The sequence below is a fragment of the Tamandua tetradactyla genome, chromosome 24 (assembly GCF_023851605.1).
Source record: "Tamandua tetradactyla isolate mTamTet1 chromosome 24, mTamTet1.pri, whole genome shotgun sequence".
Lineage (NCBI taxonomy): Eukaryota > Metazoa > Chordata > Mammalia > Pilosa > Myrmecophagidae > Tamandua > Tamandua tetradactyla.
The window spans coordinates 33856623-33877870 of NC_135350.1; the positions used below are offsets into that span (position 1 = coordinate 33856623).

General features: G+C 35.5%; 1 protein-coding gene across 3 annotated transcripts in view; it reads right to left on the minus strand.

The window, feature by feature from the left end:
- The window catches only part of GRID2 (glutamate ionotropic receptor delta type subunit 2), a 1588850-nt gene that overhangs the window by 1325998 nt on the left and 241604 nt on the right, over positions 1-21248 (minus strand). The window contains exon 2 of one of the 3 annotated variants that reach the window (XM_077142857.1): positions 6619-6752. The exons of the other annotated variants lie outside the window; for them this stretch is intronic. The gene's annotated coding sequence lies outside the window, so the exon portion shown is untranslated. The remainder of the gene's footprint in view (positions 1-6618; positions 6753-21248) is intronic. 3 annotated transcript variants of the gene reach the window in all.

The following is a 21248-nucleotide window of genomic DNA, read 5'->3' on the forward strand; positions in this document are numbered from 1 at the left end:
GATAATATTTTTTAAATGTTTAAATCCTGAGATGCCTCTCTTCATCCACTTATATCTGCAGTTTACAGATGAGGATATAAGAAAGTAAATGAGATAAGATTTGAATTTTGAACTTTCTGTGTACAAAGTATACTTTTTGTACTATGTAAACTGTGTTCACTCCTGAGACAAAATACTCCACCTTGGGAATGGCATGTAGAAAGATGAGACAAGATTGATGCCTTCAAACTGAGCATTTAATCACTTCCTTAGACAGTTTGACTCTATGACGCGGCATGTGGTCTTACTCCGTTGAAGAAAAGGAAATACCATCTAGAAATAGATGATAACTTAAATGAGCTGTGGTTTTTATTAGAAGAAGTAACAGGGAATACAGACTGTGGTCTTTAAAACCTCTTGCAAAATGCTGTAAAAGGTAAAATCCAGACAGTAAGAATATTTACTTACGATATTTGACATAAAACAATTAACCCCAGCATCCATGTTAAAAAGAAAAAAATAGTCAAAAAATTCTAATGCACACTTTTGTGGGAAGATAGTTGGCATATATGAATAAAAGATAGTAGACATCTTAAGTCTCAAAGTTAAACTTCAAGAAATCATTCTTTTTTTTAAAAGGCAAACTAATTTTCTTTCCATTAACAAAAGATCTAAAGCAAAATTGAGGAGAGATATTTATCTGTGAATTCTTGTTTATGGGTATGCTGAAGTATGTTTGCTATTTTGAGATGTTGTGTTCTCTGTACTTTTCAATATTTTGAGAAATTGCTCATGATTTAATAATATAATAATTTAAAGGTAATTTCTTGAGGCAAAATTTAAACAAAAAATATATATAATGTACATCCAAATTATGATTGAAAGAATTTAAATATCCATACTTATTTCAAGAAGTTATACAAAGATATCATTTCCTTATCTCCTTTGTTTATTAGGAGATCAGCTTCCTAAATTTTGACCAACCAGAACTGAGAGGTTATAAGAAATTTTTTAATAATCCCCATTTCTCAAAAAAGAGAAGTTAAGTCTTGAAAAGTTTCAATAATTCATTCCAGGACTCTACCTGGAGCTTAGAAAAATACCATTTAAGAAACACTGAGATTTTCAATGAGACTTTGAGTCCATCTAATCACAATATGATTTTTATCTCTGGAATCTTTAATTACTGCCAAAAATATATGTCTCTTTAGCCAATTATCATTTCATCTTCATTTCTTTTCTTTCTTTTTATTCATTTATTTATTTTTCTTTCCTTTGACTAATCTCTCACTGTTCCCTTCTCCCCTCTACCTTTCCACAATGTCTATTGTTCTCTCTTCTGCTCACCTCATCCATCCCACAGTAATCACATTCCATTAATATTTTCAATCCTTTTAGGGGAGACACCCAGCATTGAACAAATCCTGGCTTTCTCTAGAGAACAACACTGTCTCTGAAATCCATTGAATTGTAGATTTATTTCCAGAAACATGAGACCCTTAGAATAATTTCAAAGCATGATTTCTCCAATGAGTAAAACCATCTCTTCTGCAAACCTTTTCATGTGGTTGTACCACCCTCTAATCCTTCTCATCATTGTCACCAATCATCTCCTGGCCGGCCGAGCAAATTCAATTATGAAACTGAAAACCGGTTCAGAATCTATCACAAGTCCTGCCATCACCCTGGGTGATACAGCATACATGTTGATGTCCTATCTAGTAAAATAACACAGTTCTGTGCTTTCTTAATCCCAATATCTATTACCTCCACTAACCCGTAGTTAATAGCTGGTTGCTGACATCTCCTGTACTTCCATTATATGAGAAATCTTGAAATCTAGCATCTTATGCTCTACCCAGTTTTTCCAGAATATCTGACTCAGGCACTGTATCTGTGCTTCAGTCTCACAGAGACTTCCAGTTCCCTCACCACTGAGTCAATGAAGGTGGCGTTTTACTGAAATGGTGATAACCGGAGAAGTAATAGCAGGTGAATCAAGAGTTTGTTCCCTTTAAAAATGTTCAGTTTCAGATGTTTATTAAAACGCAGGTAGAGAAGTCAAGAGTGTAATCAAATAAGCAGAAAAGGAGCTTAAGACAAAGAAGTCTGGGTTAGAGGTTTACATTTGAGTCACTGGGAATAAAATCCTGAGACTGGATATGATCAAACAAAGAATACAAATGGAGAAAACAAGAGGGACCAGGACAAATTCCAGAGAATTGGAAAAGGAAGAATCTTAATTCAAAGCAGTTCTAGAAGGTACCACTATTGACACAAAAAAGGAAAACCAGGCAAGAATGGATCAAAAAGCAAAATGAGGAGTTCTGTTTTGTGTAACTGGGAATGGTCAACCATATGAAAGTGTCTCAGAAAATGAATCATGTGAGGACATGGTAATGCAGAGACTGTCGGTCATTTTAGTAACACCAATTTCAATGGAGAGGAGAAACTAGATTGAAATGAGTTAAGGAGTAAATGGGAAGGGAAGAAATAGAAGCAGCCTTTTGACACAATTTTACATAATTAGCCTGACATGAAAGGCCATGCATTTTACTTCTCCTTCATTATGCTATAAGCTCCAAAAAGGTATAGCTAATGTTTGTTTTTTTTTTGTTTCGCATGGGTAGGCACTGAGAATCGAAGCCGGGTCTCTGGCATGGCAGGCGAGAACTCTGCCTGCTGAGCTACCATGGCCCGCCCTAATGCTTGTTTTTAATGATATTTAATAGTCCCCAGCATGGTATCTTTCACATAATAGGCACTGAATGTTGTTGACTGTAGTATTGAAATAAAAATTCTGTGATTTAGTCATATAACTCAATGGGTAATGGGGCTTTGAAAACTCCAAGAACACCTTCTCAGATATACTGAGTCTAAATCTCTGCGATTAGTAGCTGGTCTTCCATTGACAACATGTTTTAACTTTCTTGGTAGTCTGGTGTGTTCAATTAGTGTGAGTGGAAGTGAGATATGTGCCAATCCCCATCCCAGGGGCTAAGAATCAAGTGAGTCTCTATGGTCTTTGTCCCTGTGGTAGTTAGATTCAGTTGTCAACTCGGCCAGGTGAAGGCACCTAGTTCTGTTGCTGTGGACATGAGCCAATGGTAGGTGAATCTCATCTGTTGCTAATTACATCTGCAGTCGGCTAGGAGGCGTGTCTGCTGCAATGAGTGACATTTGACTTAATTGGCTGGTGCTTAAATGAGAGAACGCAATATAGCACAGCCTAGCAGCTTGGCATTCCTCATCTCAGCACTTGCAGCTCAGCCCAGGCCTTTGGAGATGCAGACAGAAGTCACCCCGGGGAAAGTTGTTGGAACCCAGGGGCCTGGAGAGAAGACCAGCAGAGACCATCCTGTGCCTTCCACGTAAGAAAGAACCTCAGTGGAAAGTTAGCTGCCTTTCCTCTGAAGAACCAACAAAATAAATTCCCATTTATTAAAAGCCAATCCATCTCTGGTGTGTTGCATTCCGGCAGCTAGCAAACTAGAACAGTCCCCCTCCCCTTTTTTTTCTTTGCATGGGCAGGCACGAGAAATCGAACCCAGATCTCCTGCATGGCAGGTGAGAACTCTGCCTGCTGAGCCACCGTGGCCCGCCCAGTTCTACTTCCTTTGTCTCCATGTACATGAGACCTTATGTGATGGTAAATTCAAAAGTTGCAGGAATCATGGATCCTTGGATCATTGAGTAGAAGAATTTTGCTAAAGATATCCAGGGAATACTACCCTAAGTGATAAATTTTCCAAGGCAGAAGTCATTTTAAATAGCACACAGCAACTATTAAAATCTAGACATATTTAGGTTTGGAATAATGGTTCTTAAAGAAGGTTCACTGGAAAAGCAGCACGAGCATCAACTATGAAATGGAGTGGGGACTAGCAATCTGTTTTGAACAAGCCCTCCAGACAATTCAAATGCAGGCTAAAGTTCACAAACCAATGTATAAACATATATATTATTATCTTGAGGATTTAAAGCTGTGTTATTGCCCTATGTTCTTTACAGAAGGAAAATGTAATGAACCGCAGGTTGCTTCACTCAGTCTGAATTCTGATTTTTAATTCCTTTAATCTTATTGATGCTTCTTAAGGTTTTTTTTATCCACTTATTGCACACTCAGGCTTTGAAGAGAGAGGCATTAAAGAAAGATCCAACACCCATGGAGAGTGATCGTCATCTATTGATGGATTTAGCATTCATTAAGATCTGCTCTGAGAATGTTTTCTCCAGGGTTTCTGATTATAGTTAAAGAATTTGCATTCTCTCCACGTATTTTTTAAATTGCTTTATTTTTAGTTATGTGTTCCATGGTGACTGCCTACCATCCTGAATAGTTTCTTCGTGTCAAGTTACCATTAGCCTTAGAAAAGAAAACCCAATTCCCTGCCAGCCCAAGATGGTCCATAACTTTGAGAAAAAGTCATAGTTCAATGATCAGCAATTTGTTTATCATAGGTGGAAAGACAGAAGAATTACAAGTCGTGGCTTTTTTGTGTCTTCCAGGATTTAATTCTGCACTCTGTGGATATAATCTATGCCACTCTACAGATTTAATGAGTAAAATTTTATAAGAAGGTGCTGTTTTATATAAGAAACATTTTTCAGCTATATAAACTGGGCCCAAAAGGTAATGCGCTGCTGCTTGTAGGCAGGTGGTGTTCAAACAGAAGCTGAACACATTAGAATTTATCTACTAAGAAAAGACAGAGTAGGTAATCTTTAAGAACCAGTCTAAGTCTGAAATACTAACTTCTCCAATTGTATTTCAAAACAATGTTCGACTTCAACTTTGTGGCAAGATGATGAGCTTATAAAGGCCTCTGATTCCCCCAATAAAATCAAATATCAAGAAACAAAAGAAGAGTAAGATATGTGCATGTAGTATGTATCTGAGGAACTAACATTAAAGTATAAGAAAACCTGGAGCAACAAAAATGGTTGCAAAAACTGGTATGTGAGAGGCAATCCTAGAACGGGGATAGGGAGGTGAACAGAGAGAAGGAGGTTGATTGATTGAGGTACAGTCCAGATGGATCCTAAATTTGGGTTTCCTTTCCCTTATGCCTTCCTATAAAAGCATAACCTGAAGGGGATCACCAGTGGTTGCCTCCTTCTCATCCTGGTACAATTCAAACTAGACCTTCAAATCATGAGGTAACATAAAATTAAAGTCATTTGCTGATACTTATCTATGTTAAGGAAGTTTGTTACACCATCATAATGAAAGGAATAGCTCTACATATTCATCAGGGCACCAAAGGTAGGAGAACAATTTTCTACGTATCTTTATTTTTACTTCTTAATCTGAGTTGGACAAACACAAACTCACATCTCGATACCTCCGCCTATAGAGGACATTTCTCATATTTGTAATATTTTTCTTGGTCCTCAGTTATATTGGGGGAAAAGAGCAGAGATTGGATTTATAATTGGATGAGAAAAAAACCAGGCTGCCGTGAAGCATTTACAAATCTATGCCTTCTGAGACAATGCTGTAATCCAATATGGATCTGAACGGCATTTGGCTGCATGTCTAATACAGTATGGCTACATACATTATTACCAAAGTATAGTTATTCATTTATCCACATAAACTGCCTTCTTTTTTTTTTTCTTTTCAAACGGAATATTCTATGTAGGCACTGCACAGATTCTTTTTAAATTTTCTTGTTTGATTCCTGGTCTACCCTCTATTTTGCTCCACCAAAATAGAGCGAATGCAGATATTGGCTCCACCAGGCATCTCTAAAATATGAACTATGTACTATGGAGTTGTGAACTCAGCCGAAGTATATGTAAATAATATATAGATTGAATTTGAATAGAAGCTGAGCCTTCTGCTCTAAAATGTAACCTAAGTGCCATAATCCCTATAGCAGTTTCAACAATATCCCTTAAAATGTTAAAGTGGAAGGCAAGAGTACAGCAAGTGCTAATGCACATACTTATCTGTACATTAAAAAAATCTAATAAATAACAATACTCTATCAGTTTAATTTAACACATTCCAAAAACCTTTCCTGAAACTATCAAACCTCAAAATCTAAAATGTGCCTAAGAAATTAAGATTCTACCTTTTGGCAGAGCTAGATGGAAACATTTTCAGCATGGAGGGTGACACATTTCCTTTAAGAAACAAACTGGGACAAAAATCAGTATTTTTAAATAATCTGTGGCATTCATATGTCATTTATTTATTTATGTATCTTACTGTCTTCGCTATTGGAATATACTTTCCATGAGGGTAGAAAAGTTTTGTCTATTTCATTTACTATTGTATCATCCTCAGAGATTAGAATGGTTGAGTATAGGTAATGTAGGGTAATATAATAAATATTTTTGAATAAATAAATAAATGAATAGCAGTGATACTCTTGTCTATTACTAATTAACTCAGACATATGAAATCATCAAGAAAACTTTTAAAAACAGATTCATTACTTGTACATGAGAAAATTTTCTTTAGGAATACATTTTCTAGCATTAAATCTATATATATATATATATAGATAGATTTGGAAGCAATATTTCACTTGAATTTTTCATAAAAAATAAAGACTTTAAAAATGATCCATTACAAATATCTGAACTACATAGAGCTTGCTGTCAATTAAATATTTATTTTCTACTTACCATATTAATTCTATTTTTTATTTCATCTTCTCTTAGTTTTTAAACTCTTAAATTTTGCCTAAGTTTAATGCATTTCAAAATTTTCAGAAAAGAGTAGTAGAATTAAGAAACATGAAGCAGAATCCTCATATTTTCTGTTGAGAGAAATTAACAAAATAAAAATATTCAAACATTTGCTCAAAGCATCTGGTTTCTAACTACATTTAATCATAAAAATTGAGAATTAATATTAAATATAAGATTCATCAAAGACGGGATGTCAGAAGATGAGTTAAAATAAAAGTGATAAAATTGAAATGATTAGGGTTATTGGTTAATTTGAGATTTTTAAAAGCCCTTTATCTAGGTTTGGACTTGTATTTGAGCACCCCTCACTATACATGGGTATTAATTTTTAATTTCAATTCTGGGTCTCTGTGTCGAGGCAGGTCAAGAAGAGAGAAGAGTCCCAAAGTAAAAAGAAGGATAAGAGGAAGTAAAAGAAATATGAGTGATAGTAAATCAACTTTCTGCTCTTGCATCTGTGGAGGTTGTTATCTGCCAAAGTGATCCTGTATTTAAAAAAAAAAGTCAGATCATGTCACTCCTCCACTCAAAACTTTTTAGCATCTCATCACAGCTGGAGAAACATTCTAAGTTCTTCCAGTCGCATAAAGGGCCCTCCATAATAGGATCCTTCGTTAACTTTCAAACCTAAGATAACTGGTATTCATCTCTTGCTCACCGACAGCCAGTATACTAGCCTCTTTGCTGTTCCTGGAACATGCCATAGGTGTTGCCACCTCAGCCATCTCATCCCTGTTCTTCCTCCTGTGTGGGCTACTCTTCCTCTTACACACCTACATGTTCAGCTTCCTCAACACCTTCAGCTCTTTGTTCAAATGACATCTTTTCAGTGAGACTTTCCCTCATCATCGTACTTAAAATTGCAACCTCTACCTTCATTCTCTGTTCTACATTCCTGATTTATTATTTTTTGTATATATCACCAACTGATAGACTAAATGTCTTTCTTATTTCTTTTTATTCCTTATTGTCTCCCTCTTTCTAAAACGTAAGTTCAATGAGGGCAAGGCACTTTCTTTATTATAATCATCCATGAATTACAAGTGCCAAGAAAAGTGTTGCATATTGAATAATGAATTAATATCTGTTAAATGAAGGAATGAAATGTGATTATATGATTAAATATTTTTAAAGCTCATGCTAATAGTGTATAAATATTTTGCAAAATATCTGAAGATTCTGAGAAGTTTCATACTCCAGGGTCCCATTTTCCCAATAAAATCTTGCTGTTTTTCTCTAAATGCAATTAGCGATACATTTGAGTAAACATTTAATAAATTCCAAAGGCCCTTCTTGAATTAGGAAACATCAAACAAAATAGGAGAAATAACCATAGTTAAGCAAGGCTAACTACATTTTCAAATATGCTATAAACTTAAGCAGACAGATTCTTCTATAGAAGGTGAAAATACAAGCTTAGCACCTTTTGTGTAGAGAGCTTTAGCTAAATCTGGAAACCCATCAGAGTATAAAATGAAGGGGAAGAGCTCCTTGGCATTATTTAATTTGGAAATAAGGAAAGATAGCACGTAGATAAACTATTTTCATGTCATAAAAACAGGTCATATTCTGTATTGTGAGAAAATATATAAATATAATTTTTAAAGCTGAATGAATCAGATGGAATTATGAGGGAAGTAAAAGAAGAAACATCATTAGAGAGTATGTTAATGCCAATTGAAAGCTATTTAATCTGATGACTATGATGGTATTTGAGGCATTTCACACACCAACATCAGCATTTTATATTTGCATAATATTTTTTTAGCAAATGAATTATTGAATAATCAAGTACAGATGTGATAATATTTACAGTCCACAGGAGTAAACTACTTAGGAAAAGGACACTTGCTGAATATAAGACTCTGACAAGTAACTAAATAGAACATACAGTGTAAATTATAATGCAACAAATTTCGAGACTGGGCAGAGTTTCAGAAACAGAAATATAAAATACAACTTTTAACAGCACACTTCCCTACACAGCCACAGCAGTGAAAATCATTCACAACTAAACGCTAGCATTGCTATGGCTGACCACGCTTTTCATGAAGTTGTGTAATATATGACCAAATCTTATTATCCTGGTGCATTTTAGCATCAAGGTGTATGTAACTATGGTTCTTCTAGTTACATAAAATGTCTTCTTCCAATTATTTGTCCTTAGTGTGAATAAAAACACTATCTCCACTATACCTTTAGAAGGTTTAAATTATTCATCACTCTGTAATTATAGCTTAACTTCTTCACTTACTCTTGAGAAAAAATATCTCAAAGATACAGTAAGGAGCATAGATAGTCAAGTAATTTGACTATCTATGCTACATGTTGCTTGTAAAAGAGATAAACTTCCTGTAGCTTTTCTGCCATTGTAAAGAAGGCATGCCAACTGTTGACAGGAGAATGAATAGATCCAGTCAGGCCTAACATGCATCCTATTATCCAAAACTGTATTCACTGGATATGCTGTCAACAAATTTTCTGGTCCCCCTTTTACATTGTTGGCAAACTTTGTTTTATTCCTCTAAGTGCAATTAGAGAGTTGTCTGTTATGCACAGCAATGATTCTGAGGCATTATTTTCATCTTAAAAATGAAGAAATATTTCCATATGCAATCAAATGACAATAAGGACTTTCAGGCTTTTTTCTATGCATGAAGATTGTGATCTTTTGAGATGTTGCCCACATGCAATTTTTACTTTTATTTTAATATGCTTTCACATACCTCCATAAAGTAAGTACATACTTCACCACAAAAACTGCACCAGATACTATGCAAATCTAAAGTTTATTAAAACCTTTTAAGAGGTCAGGCAGTGGTGGCTCAGTGGCAGAGTTCTCGCCTGCCACATCAAACACCTGGGTTCGACTCCCGGAGCCTGCCCATGCAAAAAAAAGGAAAAGAAAAACAAAAAAACAACCTTTTAAGACTTTGAGAATCATGAATAGTGAGCAAAGAACATATGAAAACTCACTGTTTCCAAAGATGTAGCTTAAGTACAGGATTTGTATATGTAAGAGACAAATAAAACACAATAATGGATAAAAAAGTATTAGATAACTGTTGTTTTAAACTGCCATTTTGTGGTAACTTATAAAAGAGCAATAGGAGAGTTAGACACTCAGTTTCCTGCATCATTCTTAATTTTTTTTTTCAATTAGAGAAGCTGTGAGTTTACCAAACTATCATGCATGAAATACAGATTCCCATACACCACTCCACCAACACTTTGCCTTCCTGTGGAACATAGGTCAAAATCAGCAATATAGTTCTTTAAATTATACTATATTTGTGACACTAGTTACCTTTGTTACAACTAATATCTATGGTCCATTATTGACATTAGGGATTTTTGTTTGTTTGTTTGTTTGTTTTTGCTTTGTTTTTTTGCATATATCACCCTCTTATTACTACTTTGTATAAGAATCGTACATTTGTTACAATTCATGAAAGAACCTTCTTATACTTCTATTACTAATTACAGCACATCGTCTACAGTGATGTCCCCTGCATTGTCCTAAGTTTTGTCTTTTAATTTTTATTTTAGTAATATATACAACCTAATGATTCCTCTCTTAACACACACACCTACATAATTAAGTGCAGTTGGTTACATTCACAATAATGCACAACCATTACCACTAACCATTTCTAAACCTTTAAAAACAGCTTCGGTAGAAATTCTGTACAAGTTAAGCATCAACTCCCCATTTTCTAACTGCAATCTCTCTCTCCTGGTACCTATATTCTAGATTCTAACTTTATGAGTTTGCTTATTAGTTCATAACAGTCCTTTTATATCTGGCTTATCTCACTCAACATAATGCCCTTAAGATTTATCCATGTTGTTGCATTACATGGAGGCTTCATTCATTTTTACAGCTTAATAGTAGTCTATTACACATGTATAACACATTTTATTTATGACTTCAACAGTTGATAGACACTTGGGTTGCTTCCCTCTTTTGGCAATTGTGAGTAATGCCATTATGAGTATTAGTGTGCAAATGTCTGTTCCATCCCTGCTTTCCGTTATTCTGGGTATACACCCAGTAACGAGATTGCTGGATCATCTGACAATCCTACACTTATCTTTTTGAGGAACCATCACACTGTCTTCCGCTGTGGCTAAACCATTTTACATTCCAGTCAGCAGAGAATGATGTTCCTGGTTCCCCACATCTTCTCCAACACTTATAGCTTTCTGTTTTTGTTTGTTTGTTTGTTTGTTTTAAATAGTGGTCATTCTAGTCTAGGTGTACAATAATAGCTCATTAGGGTTTTTATTTGCAATTCCCTGATAGCTACTGATATCAGGAATCTTTTCCTGTGCTTTTTAGCCATTTTTTTTCTTCTTTAGAGAAATGTCTATACAAGTCCTTCAGCCCTTTGTAAGTTGGGTTGTCTATTGTTGGGTTGTAGGATTTCTTTATATATTCTGTATATTAAACCCTTATCAGATATGGGATTTCAAAATATTTTCTCCCATAGAGTATGCTGCCTTTTCATCTTCTTGACAAAGTATTTCAAGCACTGAAAATTTTAATTTTGAGTAGGTCCTATATATCTACTATTTTTTTCATTGTTCATATTTTAGGTGTAAAATCTAAGACAACATTGCCTAGCACAATACCTTGAAAATTCTCCTCAACATTTTTTTTCTAAGACTTTTCTAGGAGTTTGCTAGACCTTATATTTAGGTCTTTGATTCATTTTGAGTTGATTTTTGTAAATGGTGTGAGATACAGTTTTCTTTCATTCATTTGTACATGGATATCCAGGCCTCACAGCAACATTTGTTGAGGAGACTATTCTTTCTCAGTTGAGTGTACTTGAAAGCCTTGTCAAAAATCAATTGGACATAAATCTGAAGATCTCTTTGTGAACTCTCAGTTGTATTCCACTGGACAACATATCTATCCTTGTACTTATACCATGTTATTTTAAACACTGTAGTTTTGTAATATGCTTTAAAGTCAGGAAGTGTGGATCATCCAACTTCATTCTTCTCTCTCAAAATGTGTTTGGCTATTTGCAGAACTGACCCTTACAAACAAATTTTATAATTAACTTTTCTATGTCTGTAAGGTAGGCTGTTGAAATTTTGATTGTGATTATATTGAATCTGTAAATCAATTTGGGGAGAATTGACATATTAGTGATATTTAGTCTTTCAATCCATGGACACAGAATGTACTTCCACTTCTTTAGGGATTCTTTCATTTCTTTTATCAATGTTTTGCAGTTTTCTATGTACAAGTACTTGCATCCTTGGTTAAGTTTATTCCTAGATATTTCATTTTGTTAGTTATTATCATAAATTGAAATTTTTCCCTTGATTTCCACTGTAGATGGCTCACTACTAGTACACAGAAACACCATTAATTTTTGCATCTTAATCTTGTATCATAAAACTTTGCTGAACTCATTTCTTAGCTCTAGTAGCTCTGTTTTAGATTTTTTCAGGACTTTCTATATACAAAATTATGTCATCCCAAGCACTGACAATCCTTTCCAATTTGGATTCCTTTTATTTCTTTTTCTTGTCTAATTGCTCCGGCACAATGTTGAATAACAGTGGTGACAGTGGGCATACCTGTCCAGTTCCCAACCTTAGGGGGAAAACTTCTAGTATCTCACCATTAAGTACAAGTAACTGTGAGTTTTTTCATCTCAGCCTCTTATAATGTTGAGGAAGTTTCCTTATATTCCCATCTGTAGAAGTGCTTTTATCAAGAAAGAGTGCTGGATTTTCTTAAATGCCTGCTGTGCAAGAATCTAGATGATCATGTTATTTTTGCCCTTCATTTTGTTAATGTGATGTATAACATTAATGAATATTCTTGGATTGAATCACCCTTGTATACCTGCGATAAATCCCACTTGATCATGGTGTATAATTATTTTAATGTGCTATTGGATTTAATTGTGAGTATTTTGTTGACAGGTTTTTTTTTTGTCTAAATTCATAAGACAAACTGTCTTTAATTTACTTTTCTTGTAGTCACTATCTGTCTTGGAATTAGGGTAATATTGGCCTCAAGGGATGAGTTTAGTGTCCAACCCTGTTAATTTTTTTTTTTTGAACTAAGCTCATTTTTTTTTTAATTTGAACATTATAGAACAATGTAATAAAAATTAAAATCATTAATAATTTCACCACCCACTCTTCATATTTTGATGTACTTCCAAGTATACACGTGTCCACCTGATTTTTTTTATTAATTAAAAAAAATTAACTAACACAACATTTAGAAATCATTCCATTCTACATATGCAATCAGTAATTCTTAATATCATCACATAGATGTATGATCATCATTTCTTAGTACATATGCATCGATTTAGAAAAAGAAATAGCAAGACAACAGAAAAAGAAATAAAATGATAATATAGAGAAAAAATAAAAATAAAAATAAAAAATACAAAAATATATAAGAAAAAAAACAACTATAGCTTAGATGCTGCTTCATTCAGTATTTTAACACAATTACATTACAATTAGGTAGTATTGTGCTGTCCTTTTTTTTTTTTTTTAGAAATCATACCATTCTACATATGCAATCAGTAATTCTTAACATCATCACATAGATGCATGCTCATCGTTTCTTAGTACATTCGCATCGGTTTAGAAGAACTAGCAATATAACTGAAAAAGATATAGAATGTTAATATAGGGAAAAAAAATAAAAGTAATAATAGTAAGAACAAAACAAAACAAAACAAAACAAAAAACTATAGCTCGGATGCAGCTTCATTCAGTGTTTTAACATGATTACTTTACAATTAGGTATTATTGTGCTGTCCATTTTTGAGTTTTTGTATCTAGTCCTATTGCACAGTCTGTATCCCATCAGCTCCAAATACCCATTATCTTACCCTGTTTCTAACTCCTGCTGAACTCTGTTACCAATGACATATTCCAAGTTTATTCTCGAGTGTCGATTCACATCATTGGGACCATACAGTATTTGTCTTTTATTTTTTGGCTAGACTCACTCAGCATAATGTTCTCTAGGTCCATCCATGTTATTACATGCTTCATAAGTTTATCCTGCCTTAAAGCTGCATAATATTCCATCATATGTATATACCACAGTTTGTTTAGCCACTCATCTGTTGATGGACATTTTGGCTGTTTCCATCTCTTTGCAATTGTAAATAACGCTGCTATAAACATTGGTGTGCAAATGTCCGTTTGAGTTTTTGCCCTTAATTCCTTTGAGTAGATTCCCAGCAATGGTATTGCTGGGTCGTATGGCAATTCTATATTCAGCTTTTTGAGGAACCGCCAAACTGCCTTCCACAGTGGTTGCACCATTTGACATTCCCACCAACAGTGGATAAGTGTGCCTCTTTCACCGCATCCTCTCCAGCACTTGTCATTTTCTGTTTTGTTGATAATGGCCATTCTGGTGGGTGTGAGATGATATCTCATTGTGGTTTTGATTTGCACTTCTCTAATGGCCAGGGACATTGAGCATCTCTTCATGTGCCTTTTGGCCATTTGTATTTCCTCCTCTGAGAGGTGTCTATTCAAGTCTTTTTCCCATTTTGTAATTGGGTTGGATGTCTTTTTGTTGTTGAGTTGAACAATCTCTTTATAAATTCTGGATACTAGACCTTTATCTGATATGTCGTTTCCAAATATTGATTCCCATTGTGTAGGCTGTCTTTCTACTTTCTTGATGAAGTTCTTTGATGCACAAAAGTGTTTAATTTTGAGGAGCTCCCATTTATTTATTTCCTTCTTCAGTGCTCTTGCTTTAGGTTTAAGGTCCATAAAACTGCCTCCAATTGTAAGATCCATAAGATATCTCCCAACATTTTCCTCTAACTGTTTTATGGTCTTAGACCTAATGTTTAGATCTTTGATCCATTTTGAGTTAACTTTTGTGTAGGGTGTGAGATATGGGTCTTCTTTCATTCTTTTGCATATGGATGTCCAGTTCTCTAGGCACCATTTGTTGAAGAGACTGTTCTGTCCCAGGTGAGTTGGCTTGACTGCCTTATCAAAGATCAAATGTCCATAGATGAGAGGGTCTATATCCGAGCACTCTATTCGATTCCATTGGTCGATATATCTATCTTTATGCCAATACCATACTGTTTTGACCACTGTGGCTTCATAATATGCCTTAAAGTCAGGCAGTGCAAGACCTCCAGCTTCGTTTTTTTTCCTCAAGATGTTTTTAGCAATTCGGGGCACCCTGCCGTTCCAGATAAATTTGCTTATTGGTTTTTCTATTTCTGAAAAATAAGTTGTTGGGATTTTGATTGGTATTGCATTGAATCTGTAAATCAATTTAGGTAGGATAGACATGTTAACTATATTTAGTCTTCCAATCCATGAACACGGTATGCCCTTCCATCTATTTAGGTCTTCTGTGATTTCTTTAGCAGTTTTTTGTAGTTTTCTTTATATAGGTTTTGTCTCTTTAGTTAAATTTATTCCTAGGTATTTCATTCTTTTAGTTGCAATTGTAAATGGGATTCGTTTCTTGATTTCCCCCTCCACTTGTTCATTGCTAGTGTATAGAAATGTTACAGATTTTTGAAAGTTGATCTTGTAACCTCCTACTTTGCTGTACTCATTTATTAGCTCTAGTAGTTTTGTTGTGGATTTTTCCGGGTTTTCGACGTATAGTATCATATCGTCTCCAAACAGTGATAGTTTTACTTCTTCCTTTCCTATTTTGATGCCTTGTATTTCTTTTTCTTGTCTAATTGCTCTGGCTAGAACCTCCAACACAATGTTGAATAATAGTGGTGATAGTGGACATCCTTGTCTTGTTCCTGATCTTAGGGGGAAAGTTTTCAGTTTTTCCCCATTGAGGATGATATTAGCTGTGGGTTTTTCATATATTCCCTCTATCATTTTAAAGAAGTTCCCTTGTATTCCTATCCTTTGAAGTGTTTTCAACAGGAAAGGATGTTGAATCTTGTCAAATGCCTTCTCTGCATCAATTGAGATGATCATGTGATTTTTCTGCTTTGATTTCTTGATGTGGTATATTACATTAATTGATTTTCTTATGTTGAACCATCCTTGCATACCTGGGATGAAGCCTACTTGGTCATGATGTATAATTCTTTTAATGTGTTGTTGGATACGATTTGCTAGAATTTTATTGAGGATTTTTGCATCTATATTCATTAGAGAGATTGGCCTGTAGTTTTCTTTTTTTGTAATATCTTTGCCTGGTTTTGGTATGACGGTGATGTTGGCTTCATAGAATGAATTAGGTAGTTTTCCCTCCGCTTCGATTTTTTTGAAGAGTTTGAGAAGAGTTGGTACTAATTCTTTCTGGAATGTTTGATAGAATTCAGATGTGAAGCCGTCTGGTCCTGGACTTTTCTTTTTAGGAAGCTTTTGAATGACTGATTCAATTTCTTTACTTGTGATTGGTTTGTTGAGGTCATCTATGTCTTCTTGAGTCAAAGTTGGTTGTTCATGTCTTTCCAGGAACCCGTCCATTTCCTCTAAATTGTTGTATTTATTAGCATAAAGTTGTTCATAGTATCCTGTTATTACCTCCTTTATTTCTGTGAGGTCAGTAGTTATGTCTCCTCTTCCATTTCTGATCTTATTTATTTGCATCCTCTCTCTCCTTCTTTTTGTCAATCTTGCTAAGGGCCCATCAATCTTATTGATTTTCTCATAGAACCAACTTCTGGTCTTATTGATTTTCTCTATTGTTTTCATGTTTTCAATTTCATTTATTTCTGCTCTAATCTTTGTTATTTCTTTCCTTTTGCTTGCTTTGGGATTAGTTTGCTGTTCTTTCTCCAGTTCTTCCAAATGGATAGTTAATTCCTGAATTTTTGCCTTTTCTTCTTTTCAGATATAGGCATTTAGGGCAATAAATTTCCCTCCTAGCACTGCCTTTGCTGTGTCCCATAAGTTTTGATATGTTGTGTTTTCATTTTCATTCGCCTCGAGGTATTTGCTAATTTCTCTAGCAATTTCTTCTTTGACCCAGTCGTTGTTTAGGAGTGTGTTATTGAGCCTCCACGTATTTGTGAATTTTCTGGCACTCTGCCTATTATTGATTTCCAACTTCATTCCTTTATGATCCGAGAAAGTGTTGTGTATGATTTCAATCTTTTTAAATTTGTTAAGACTTGCTTTGTGACCCAGCATATGGTCTATCTTTGAGAATGATCCATGAGCACTTGAGAAAAAGGTGTATCCTGCTGTTGTGGGATGTAATGTCCTATAAATGTCTGTTAAGTCTAGCTCATTTATAGTAATATTCAGATTCTCTATTTCTTTATTGATCCTCTGTCTAGATGTTCTGTCCATTGATGAGAGTGGGGGATTGAAGTCTCCAACTATTATGGTATATGAGTCTATTTCCCTTTTCAGTGTTTGCACTGTATTCCTCACGTATTTTGGGGCATTCTGGTTCGGTGCGTAAATATTTATGATTGTTATGTCTTCTTGTTTAATTGTTCCTCTTATTAGTATATAGTGTCCTTCTTTGTCTCTTTTAACTGTTTTACATTTGAAGTCTAATTTGTTGGATATTAGTGTAGCCACTCCTGCTCTTTTCTGGTTGTTATTTGCATGAAATATCTTTTCCCAACCTTTCACTTTCAACCTATGTTTATCTTTGGGTCTAAGATGTGTTTCCTGTAGACAGCATATAGAAGGATCCTGTTTTTTAATCCATTCTGCCAATCTATGTCTTTTGATTGGGGAATTCATTCCATTGACATTTAGTGTTATTACTGTTTGGATAATATTTTCCTCTAACATTTTGCCTTTTGTATTATATATATCATATCTGATTTTCCTTCTTTCTACACTCTTCTCCATACCTCTCTCTTCTGTCTTTTTGTATCTGACTCTAGTGCACCCTTTAGTATTTCTTGCAGAGCTGGTCTCTTGGTCACAAATTCTCTCAGTGACTTTTTGTCTGAGAATGTTTTAATTTCTCCCTCATTTTTGAAGGACAATTTTGCTGGATATAGGAGTCTTGTTTGGCAGTTTTTCTCTTTTAGTAATTTAAATATCTCATCCCACTGTCTTCTAGCCTCCATGGTTTCTGCTGAGAAATCTACACATAGTCTTATTGGGTTTCCCTTGTATGTGATGAATTGTTTTTCTCTTGCTGCTTTCAAGATCCTCTCTTTCTCTTTGACCTCTGACATTCTAACTAGTAAATGTCTTGGAGAATGCCTATTTGGGTCTAATCTCTTTGGGGTGTGCTGCACTTCTTGGATCTGTAATTTTAGGTCTTTCATAAGAGTTGGGAAATTTTCAGTGATAATTTCTTCCATTAGTTTTTCTCCTCCTTTTCCCTTCTCTTCTCCTTCTGGGACACCAACAACACGTACATTTGTGTGGTTCATATTGTCCTTGAGTTCCCTGATACCCTGTTCAAATTTTTCCATTCTTTTCCCGATATTTTCTGTTTCTTTTTGGAATTCAGATGTTCCATCCTCCAAATCACTAATTCTATCTTCTGTCTCTTTAAATCTATCATTGTAGGTATCCATTGTTTTTTCCATCTTTTCTACTTTATCCTTCACTTCCATAAGTTCTGTGATTTGTTTTTTCAGTTTTTCTATTTCTTCTTTATGTTCAGCCCATGTCCTCTTCATGTCCTCCCTCAATTTATCGATTTCATTTTTGAAGAGGTTTTCCATTTCTGTTCATATATTCAGCATTAGTTGTCTCAGCTCTTGTATCTCATTTGAACTATTGGTTTGATCCTTTGACTGGGCCATATTCTCAATCTTCTGGGCATGGACAGTTATCTTCTGCTGTGGCGTCTGGGCATTTAGTCAGATTTCCCTGGGTGTCGGACCCAACAAGGTTGTAAGATTTTTTTGCGAAATCTCTGGGTTCTGTTTTTCTTATCCTGCCCAGTAGGTGGCGCTCGTGGCACACGTTTGTCTGCGGGTCCCACCAGTAAAAGGTGCTCTGGGTCCTTTAACTTTGGAAAATTCTCACCGTCCGGGAGGTTCGCTAGCCGAAGTGGCTTGGAAGAGTGCCAGCCGGCCCGGGGTCCGAACGCGGGGAGGGTCCCTGGCCGCCGCAGCCCGGGAAAGCGCCCGTCCGAATTTCCTAGTTGGCCCGGGGTGCCAAGCTTGGCGGGAGGGCACCAGCCGCAGTGGCCCGCCCGGGAGAGTGCACGTTCCCAGGGAGTCACGGGTTTGGAAGGCCCCCCCGCCGCGTCGCCGTTCTCCGCGGCCTGGGGATTTCCGATCCAATTCTCTCAGTTGGTCCGGGGGGCCGCGCGTGGTGTGGGCGCCAGCTGCCGCGGTTTGAGGGGACTGCCTGTCCAATTCTCCCAGCCGGCCCGGGGAGGGGGAAGGGAGTGACTCCGGCCGCTTGCCGCCCCACCCGGTGAAGCCCGCGCCCCTCGGCGATCTCACCAGAGTGGTTTCTCTCAGCCAGCCAGCCATTCCAGGATGGGGTACGCTGTCTTTTTTATCTCTGTCGTGGCTTTGGGAGCTGTTCTGTATCGTTTCTACTCCCCTAGTAGCTGTCCTGGAGGTGAAACTAAGATCCGCACGTCTTACTAAGCCGCCATCTTCTCCGGAAGTCCCTGTTAAATTTTTTCAAAGAGCTTGACCAGGATTTGTATTAATTTTTCATGGAATGATTGACAGAATTTACCTGTGAACTCTGGGCTCTTCTTTTCTTGGGAAGTTTTTGATAATGGATTCAATCTCTTTACTAGTAAGTGGCTGTTGAGATCTTCTGTTTCCTCAGGAGTCAGTATACATGGTTCATGTGTTTCTAGAAAATTGTCTATTTCATCTAAGTCACCTAATTTGTTGGCATACTGTTGTTCATAACATCTTCTTATGATCCACTTTATTTCTGTGAGATCAGTAGCAATGTCCCTCCTCTCATTTCTGATTTTATTTATTTTCATCTTCTCTATTCTTTACCTTATCAGTCAAGCTAAGGGTTTGTTGAATTTATAGGTCTTTTCAAAGAGCCTACATTTAGTTTTGTTAATTTTATTTTTTATTGTCAATTTCATTTATTTCTGCTCTAATATTTATTATTTCTTTCCTTCTGCTTGCTTTGGGATTAGTTTGCTGTTCTTTTTATAGTTCTTCCCAGGGTGCAATTAGGTCTTTGATTTTAGCTTTTTCCTTTTTTTTTAAATGTAAGCATTTTGGGCTATACATTTGCCTCTCAAAACTGTCCTTGTTGCACCCCATAAAGTTTTGCATATATTTGCACTTTCATTTGTCTCAAGATATTTACTGATTTCTCTTGCAATTTCTTCTTTGACCCATTGCTTGTTAAGAGTTATTCTTTAACTTCCACATATTTTCTTATTTTTGAGTTCTCTACATGTTATTGATTTCCACCTTTACTCCATTATGGTCAGTAAAAGTGCTTTGTACAATTTCAATCTTTTTAAAATTTATTGAGACTTGTTTCATGACCCAACATGGGATCTATCCTGGAAAATGGTCCATTAGCACTTGAGAAGACTGTATAGCCTTCTGTTTCGGGGGTGCAAAGTTCTGTATTTGATGGCTAGGTCTAGTTCATTTATATATTACTCAAGTTCTATGTTTCCTTATTGAGCCACTATCTAGATCTCTGATCTTCTGATGAGAATGGTGCACTTAAATCTCCACCTATTATTGCAGATGTGTCCATTTTTCCCTTCAGTTTTACCAGTTTTTGCCTCGTGTAGTTTTGGGCATAACAGTTAGGTGCAGAAACACTAATGATGCCATTTCTTTCTTGTGGATTGACCCTTTTTAAAATATATAGCATCCTTCTTTGACTTTTATAACCGTTGGCATTTAAAGTCTATTTCGTCCAAAACTATTATAGCTACCACAGCTCTTTTTTGATTACTATTTGGTAGGAACATGTTTATCCAAACTTTCACTTTCAACCTAGTTATGTCATTGTGTCTAAAGTGAGTCTCTTGTAAACAGCATATAGTTGAATCATGCTTTTTTATGCATTCTGACGATCTCTGTCTTTTGATCAGAGAGTTTAAACCATTAACATTCAGTGTTATTATTGCAAAAGCAGCACTTACTTCAACCTTTTTATTTATTGGTTTTTATGTCATATCTTTTATTGTCTCTCTTTTAACCCTTTTAGTTATCTTACTGTTAGGCTTCATTTCTTCATACTATTTAATCATTCTCTCTTGTCTTATCATTTCAATATGCCAAACTTCCATTTATATTTCTTGTAGGGCAGCTCTCTTCTTGACAAACTCTCAGTTTCTGTTTATCTGTGAAAATTTTAAACTATACTTCATTTTTGAAAGATAGTTTTGCCAGGTAAAGAATTTGTGGTGGGTAGTTATTTTTTAAATTCAGTGCTTTAAATATATCATACACTGCCTTCTTGACTCCATAGCGTCTAATGAAATTGGAACTTACATCTTATAGAGGAGCTCTTGTATGTGCCAAATCTCTTTTCTCTTGGTGCTTTCAGTTTTCTATCATTATCCTTGGCATTTGACGTTCTGATTACTAAAGTCTCAGAGTCAGTTTATTCAGGTTTATTCTGTTTGGATTACTTTGTGCTTCTTGGATATGTATATGTTTATATCTTTC